Raw genomic sequence first — 8543 nt, 5'->3', positions numbered from 1 at the left:
TTGAGATTAGGATGTAATTCTTTCATATTAACGGTGAGGGTATCTAACACATTTGGCACCATTGACTTTCATTTGTTGACAGATGATGATGATAAGGAAGCCAAGGAATGGATGCCAGGATGTTGCACAAAAATTGGCCTTTACGGATTAGTCAGGGGAGTATCTCAACATTTACTTTGTTTTTCTATTCCTTGGATGTGTATGATGTGACATTGGGGACAATGTCATTTTAAGTTTGGGGGTAGGAAATAGCATAATAAGCTTGGTTTAAGGGTATATCGGCTGGAAACCAGAACCGCCCTAAAAACTGCCTAGCAGTACTTGGCAACTCTCAGTATAACAACGCCACGTACACCTAAACGGGAAAAAAAAAAAAGAGTTTTATTTATATTAGTTTGATTGTTTTGCCGATGATGAATTGCATAAGTCTATGATGAAACTTGAATTGTTGGATATTATTCTTGGAAAATGTTAAGCATTGCTTCAAGTTTAGGTTTATTGACTAAATTTTGATTGAGGTTTGTTGAGTGGTTCAGCCACCATTTTCATTTATTTCGGCATGCTTAGAAACATTTTATGTGGTTAGGTGAAGTTTGATAATGTTGGTGGACTCTAGAACCTAGTGAGAAGTGCTTGAGGCGAAATTCTGGATTAGACATTGTGAGGAAAGATTGGCATTTTTTTTGGGAACGTTTGGCCTTTCCAGCTGACCCATAAATGAATCTTCCCTAGTCACCCATTGAGCCTTATGAGATTTTCATTGCCTTATTTTCCTTGCAAACCAAAAACTGTCCAATCCCTATACCCTAAACACTTTATCATACCCTTAGGAGAATTATGGACCTAATGTATGACACAAAAGAGCTTTGAGAGGTGTGTGAATAAGGATGGACCAAAATCTTAAGTTTGGGGGTTGCAACAAAAAAAAAAAAAAAAAGGCAAGAAGAAGGGGCAATAGAACTCAATGGTGTTGCAAAAATTGTTATTGTAAATATTATATTTGAAAAAAAAAAAGAAAAAAAGGAAGAAGAAGAAGAAAAAAAAAAAGAAAAAAAAATTGCTTTAGTTCAATTCAAAATCAACAAAAGAATGCATAAGTTTGAGGGTTGTAAAATGGTTGACACTTTGATTGGTGGTTGAGAAAGAAAGTGGGATTGATGTAGCTCTTAGTGTTTGCATGAGGAAAACCGAGTTCTCTTACTTGTTTATCCTATCCCTTCCTTGGAGCCCATACCCTTGCCTAACGTTACAAGCTTGCAAAGACCTTTGATCCTTAGCGATGTCTAGTCCACATTAGTGGAGGTAGTTCGATACTTGGCTTATGGAGTCTGCCACCATTGATAAACTTTACATTTCTGCATAAAATAATCCGGGAAGTGGAATGGGACTGAAGTGGGGATCACCTACTCGGGGGATCAATAGAGAAATAGTCGATGCAACTATAACTTCTTGGAGTGTTGAACATTTCTACTAATTATTTTCAACAACCTTAGAGACTTGTATAAATTCTAGGCAATTCGTGTGTTGAGTTTGAGCCTAATTTTTGTTTGTTCATTTTTTTGATTTTGTTGTTTGTGTTTTGGTTGTTGTTGCTTTCTCCTTAGTTTTATCCTTTTTGCTCGAGGACGAGCAAATCTTAAGTTTGGGGGGTAGTGATAAGCGTATTTATACTATGATTTTGCATTGAATTTTGATAGGATTTGGGATACTTTTCATACAATTTGGGATAATTGCTACCTAATTCTATTAATTGTCTTTGCAGGCCTAAACGATGATTTTAGCATAAATGACAGTTTTGAGGTTAATTGTGTAACTTGAGCTTGAAAACTCGGATAACCTGAATTTAGAAGCTTTGGAAAGCTAAGAAGAAGAGCTACAACGTTCATGTTTTGGGTTTTCCTAATTCTGACTGGACAAAGATGAAAACTTGGCTTGAAGTCGTGAAAAGGACGTGGGAACTGAAGAAAAACGTCTTTGGATGTGCTTCCGTATTTCTTCCATAACTTGAGCTGTAGACCTCGTATTATGCTGATTCTTGAACGACCAGAAATATAATTGAAAGGGCTACAATCTATGTTTTACACTTTTCCAGATTCTAAATATATCATGCTCAAATTGGGCCTGTAAGTTCTTCGCCGCGGCGAGGAAAAATCTTCGCCGCGGGAAACCTGCGTCAGATGCAAAAATAAAACGACGCATTTTGGCTGTTGTAGGGCTTCGTCCTTAAGTGAGAGAGGTATAAATTAGAGCGAAAAGGAAGAGAAAAAGAGGGCTTGGTTCGTGATTTGGGAGGCAGCTTATGGAGGAGAAGATTATTGAAGATTGGGCTTAAATTAGAGAAGATTTCTCCATCTTTTGCTTGCTTTTCAATGATGAATTTGATTCAGTTTTTTTGGTTTTATTTCGTTTTTGAGCATGAACTGGTTGTTTAGCAGGGTTTGATGTAATCTTGATACAATGATTCAAATTTATATGGATTGAATTATTGAGTTTTAATTTCATGTTGAGTTTTTATCTTTGCTTAATGTCTTTTGGATGTTGATCACCATTCAAATGTGTGTTATTCACAATGAGACTGAGAAGTGATTTGTGATTGTGCCTCTTGGGATAAATACCATAGATTAGCAAACGTAGAGATAGGTTTAGCGATCTATGAAATCTAGATAGAATTCCACAAAGCTTAAAATCCTTTGCGTATTAATCTTCATTTTGTTGGGTGCGGAAGCTTAATAGGATAAGTAGGGAAATGTAGCATGAGAATGTTGTTTTACAACTTAGGGAATTCGATTTCACAAGGAATTAGAACTTGGGTAATAAGTTCTATGATTTGGGTTAGTATTAGGTGAATTCAACACCCTGCATTTGTTTTAGAATTGTTTATTAGTTAGTGTTGGGTTTTGCATTATATTTAGTTTGTTAATCTTCCATCAATCCAATTATTGTTGCTTCAATTAGGACTTAAACTAGAAAAATCGGTAATTAGTAACACTATCCTCGTGGGAACGATACTCACTCATCACTTTATTACTTTTTACGACTAGTATACTTGATTTTTGCATGTTGTAGTAAAACACCTCATTGGGTGCGGAAGTGTAATAGGAAAGTAGGAATTCATAGCGAGAAGGTATGTTTGACAATTTAGAGAATTGATTTACAATCGTGCAGTGAGTGTGGAATTAGCATAATCCATTGAAGCCGTCCATAGGTCTGAATAAAGTTAAAACCCTAACCATTTGTAAATTGATATTATCCTTGCGTTAATTTCTTTCTTTCAAATTCAGGTTTAATACCAGAGGTTTGTTTTAGTTTTAAGTTTAATTTTCTCCATTTAATCCAAACAACTCGATTGCTCCAACTTGAAAATAGTAGAAAATTTAGTGCTTAGCAACCAATCCTCGTGGGAACAATACTCACTCATCACTTTATTACTTGTGCGACTAGTGTACTTGCTATTTATGCATGTAGTTACAACGCATCAAGTTTTTGAGGTTTTTGGCGCTGTTGCCGGGGATTGAGTTTCGTGCTAGCATTAAAATTTTCGTGTGTTAGCTAGATTGGAGTGTTATTTTTACTTAATTGTTGTTTGTTTAATTTTTGTTATTTTTCTTTGTTTGGTGTGATTTCACTCTTGCTATTTTTCTGTGTAGTTTATGTGAAGAGCAAGACGTCAGCCAGTGGTTCCTGTTGATCCTGAGATTGAAAGAACCACTCGAAGACTGAACAGAGAAAGAAGAAAAGAGAAGCTATAGTTGAACTAGAAGTAATAGTTGTAGAGATGACAGAGAATAGAACACTGAGGGAATTCTCTGTTCCCACAGTTGAAGACAGTGGGTCGAGTATTACTAGACTAGTGATACAAGCCAACAACTTCGAGATAAAGCCGACAATCATCCAAATGATCCAATAGTCGGTTCAGTTCAGGGGTGATTTGAAGGAAGATCCAGATCTACACATTGCAAATTTTTTAGAGATTTGTGATACTTTCAAGTCAAACGGAGTATCAGATGATGCAATCAGATTGAGACTATTCCCATTTTCATTGAAGGATAAAGCTAAGGGATGGTTAGTAGCACTACCATCAGGAACAATCACCACATGGAGTGATTTAGCACAGAAGTTCCTAACAAAATTCTTTCCTCCAGCAAAGTCGGCAAAGTTGAGAAATGACATCACGTCATTCATTCAAGAAGAGTCAGAATCATTGTATGAGGCTTGGGAGAGATACAAAGAATTACTGAGAAGGTGCCCACATCATGGGTTGCCAGTTTGGATGCAAGTCCAAACATTTTATAATGGATTAATGGTGAATGTGCAAACTATGGTGGATGTAGCCTCGGGAGGAGCATTACAGAATAAGACTTCGGAAGAAGCTCACAAGTTGCTTGTGGTTCTAGCAAGCAACAATTATCAAATACCTAATGAGAGGGTGCAACCAAAGAAATCTATGGGTCTTCATGAAGTTGATGCATATACAGCCATTTCAGCCCAACTGACAACACTTCAGAAATAGTTTGGAAGTATGCAGGTAAATTCCATTCAAGCTCCTCAACTAAGTTGTGATTTTTGTGCTGGTAGTCAGGTGAGCAGTGAATGTCAAGTAGGGAACACTTTCGTCTTAGCATCGTCATCATAAGAGCAGGTTAACTACTTGGCTGGAAATCAAAGGCAACCGAACAATCTGTACTCCAACACATATAATCCTGGTTGGAGGAATCACCCGAACCTGTCTTTGGGCAATCAAAACCAATATAATTAGTAAAACAATCAATGGAATCAAAGGGCATTGCCAAACAACCAAACAGGGGTGAACAACCAACAAGGAGACCCAAGAGTGACAAAATTGGAGGACATGTTTGGGAAGTTTATGCAAGAGACCACGGGTTTTATGAATGAGATGAGACTAATTTCAGAAATCAAGGGGCATCCATTCGGAACTTGGAGGTACAAATGGGGCAGTTAGTTGAAAAGCTAAATGAGAGACCACATGGGTCTTTACCAAGCAACACAGTGACTAACCCACATGAGCAAGCAAATGCAATAATTTTGAGGAGTTGGACAGTTTTGGAAGAGGTGGAAAAATCAAGAGAAGAAGAAAAGCCACCAAGGGAAAAGGAAGAATCTGATGAGGAAGTAGATGAAGAGATAGTTGCTGAAGAGAAACCATCTATTTCTAGGGAAGAAGAACAGAAACGGGAAGAGAGGCAAAGGAGAAGGAGAGAGAAATTGTCATTTCCCGAGATATCACCAGAATTGGCACATCACACTCCACCTGTGCCGTTTCCTCAAAGACTGGAGACAATGAATCAGGATAAGCAGTTTTCCAAATTCATTGAAATATTTAGAAAGTTGCACATTAATATTCCTTTTGCAGATGCATTGCAACAGACGCTGAGCTACGCGAAATTTCTTAAGGAAATTTTATCAAACAAAAGAAAGTTAGAGGATGAGGAAATAGTGATGCTGACAGAGGAGTGCAGTGCCATTCTCCAAAAGAAGCTACCTCCGAAACTCAAAGATCCAAGGAGTTTTACTATTCCTTGCATTATAGGAGATATTACTTTTAATTGTGTTTTATGTGATTTAGGTGCTAGCATCAATTTAATGCCTTTTTCTGTTTTCAGGAGATTGGGAATTGGTGAAGTGAATCCAACGACCATGTCGTTGTAACTTGCAGATAGGTCCATAAAACACCCACGAGGTATAGTTGAAGATGTGTTGGTGAAGGTAGACAAGATAATCTTTCCGGCAGATTTTGTCGTATTGGACATAGAAGAGGATAAGGAAATGCCTCTTATTTTGGGTCGACCATTTCTGGCCACAGGAAGAGCACTCATAAATGTGCAAGAAAGAAAGTTACTGTTGAGGGTTCAGGATGAGACAGTAACATTCAATGTGTTTGAGGCTATGAAGTTTCCATCCAAGACGGATTCTTGCTTTAGTGTTGATGTGGTGGATAAACTAGTAGCGGAGACCATTGAAGAGAATACTCCACAACTACCTTTAGAAGCATGTATTGCACAATCAAGAATAGTAGAGATAGAGGAATCGATAAAGAATGAATGTGCTAGATTGTTGGAAGCACTTCAGCCGATTGATGAAAACCGAGATCTTGAATTTGAGGAATTTGATTATGAGAAAGAGAAGGCAAAGGAAAGAAATGAGGAGCCTCCAAAGCTTGAATTGAATCCCTTACCTTCCCACCTCAAATACATGTATCTTGGGGGAATCGGAAACATTCCTAGTAATCGTCAGTTCAAAGTTGAGCAATTTGGAAGAAGAGCGATTGATTCGGGTTTTGAGAGAACATCGATCAGCGATTGGATGGACTGTTTCGGATATCAGAGGCATCTTTCCATCTTTTTGCATGCATAAGATACTCATGGAGGATGATATCAAGCCTAGAGTTCAACCACAACAAATATTGAATCCTTCGATGAAGGAAGTGGTGAGAAAGGAGATAGTGAAACTTCTAGATGTGGGAATAATTTATCCCATTTCTGATAGTCCATGGGTGAGTCTGATGCAAGAGGTTCCGAAGAAGGGAGGTATCACAGTGGTAAAGAATGAGAGCAATGAATTGATACCAAATAGGACGGTCACAAGCTGGAGAGTGTGCATTGATTACCGGAAATTAAATGAAGCGACAAGGAAGGATCATTTCCCACTTCCTTTCATTGATCAGATATTGGAGAGGTTGGCAGGGCATGCTTACTACTGTTTTCTGGATGGTTATTCAGGGTACAATCAGATTGTCATCGCTCTTAAGGATCAAGAGAAGATGACCTTCACTTGTCCATATGGCACCTTTGCTTACCGAAGGATGCCCTTTGGGTTATGCAATGCACCAGCCACATTTCAGAGATGCATGATGTCGATCTTTGGTGATATGGTGGAGAGGTTTATAGAAGTCTTCATGGATGACTTCTTTGTTTTTGGTTTGTCCTTTGATCATTGTTTATCTAATCTTCCGTTTGTTTTGCAGCGATGTCAGGAGACGAACTTGGTGCTCAATTGGGAGAAGTGCCACTTCATGGTTCAGGAAGGGATAGTGCTTGGTCATAAGATCTCTAAAGATGGAATAGAAGTGGATCGAGCAAAGATGGACGTGATTGAGAAGCTGCCACCACCCTCCAATGTTAAAGCAGTTCGAAGTTTCTTGGGGCATGTGAGGTTCTATAGACGGTTCATCAAGGATTTTTCTAAGATTTCTAAACCCCTTTGCAATTTATTGATTAAAGATGTTGCTTTTGATTTTAATGATGAATGCATGCATGTTTTTCAAACTCTAAAAAAATTACTTGTATCTGTACCTATTATTGCAGTCCCTAATTGGAGACTACCATTTGAATTGATGTGTGATGCTAGTGATTTTGCGTTAGGAGCAGTGTTAGGACAGTGGAAAAACAAAGTGTTGCATGTAATTCAATATGCTAGCAAAACACTTATTGATGCACAATTGAATTACACCACCACTAAAAAAGAATTGTTGGCTATGGTTTTTGCTTTTGATAAATTTTGTTCATATTTGTTAAGTGCCAAGGTGATAGTCTACACGGACCATTCAGCACTCAACCACTTGTTGGCAAAGCAAGAAGAACCTCGGCTGATAAGATGGATCTTATTACTATAAGAGTTTGAGTTGGAGATACGAGATAAGAAAGGGTCGGAAAATGTGGTAGCGGACCACTTGTTAAGGATTGAACGACCAATTCAGGGAAATGAAGAAGAAACCCAAATCAGAGAAACTTTCCTGGATGAGAAATTGATGAGAGTAGAGGAAGCATCGTGGTATGCAAATTTTGCAAACTATTTGTCAGCGAGAGTGCTCCCGATTGGCATGACCTTCCAACAAAAGAGGAAGTTTTTCTCAGATTTGAAATAGTATTTCTGGGAAGAACCGTTCCTTTATAGACACTGCGTTGACCAGATGATACGTATGTGTGTGCCAGAAGAGCAAATGGAAAGTATTCTAAGGCATTGTCATGAGAGGGAAGTAGGTGGCCATTTTGGAGGAGCTAGGATAGCAGCCAAGGTTCTTCAATTTGGGTTTTACTGGCCAACCCTTTTTAAGGATTCTTTTCGGATGGTTCAGAATGTGACCAATGTCAATGGAGTGGTAATATTTCGAAGAGGGATGAGATGCCGTTGAACAATATCCTTGTGGTTGAGCTGTTTGATGTGTGAGGAGTTGATTTCATGGGGCTCTTCCCAAATTCTTTTGGGAACACATATATTTTGGTAACAATGGATTACGTATCAAAGTAGGTGGAAGCAGTTGCATTGCCGTCTAATGATGCCAGCGTAGTGATTAATTTTGTCAGAAATAATATTTTCTCAAGTTTTGGAGTACCAAGGGCAATCATTGGTGATGGAGGATCGCACTTTTACAATAGGCAATTTGATGCCCTGTTGGGAGAGTATGGGGTAAAACATAGAGTTGCAACACCTTACCATCCACAAACCAACGGGCAAGTAGAACTGTCGAACAGAGAACTAAGGGAAATTTTAGAAAAGACAGTAAATGCATCTAGGAAAGATTGGTC

The 8543-nt window shown here is 38.3% G+C and overlaps 1 non-coding gene across 1 annotated transcript; it reads right to left on the bottom strand.

Moving 5' to 3' along the window:
- Positions 1–4153: 4153 nt before the first annotated feature.
- On the bottom strand, positions 4154–4260 carry LOC116118752. Its single transcript, XR_004126208.1, has one exon. It is a non-coding gene; the product is annotated as a small nucleolar RNA R71 (small nucleolar RNA).
- Between the last annotated feature and the right edge of the window lie 4283 nt (positions 4261–8543).

This window comes from Pistacia vera, unplaced genomic scaffold, assembly GCF_008641045.1.
Source record: "Pistacia vera cultivar Batoury unplaced genomic scaffold, PisVer_v2 Contig1242, whole genome shotgun sequence".
In the NCBI taxonomy this organism is placed as follows: Eukaryota; Viridiplantae; Streptophyta; class Magnoliopsida; order Sapindales; family Anacardiaceae; genus Pistacia; species Pistacia vera.
Note: the sequence above shows the minus strand (reverse complement) of the source record. Positions and strands in the feature narration are given on the sequence as shown.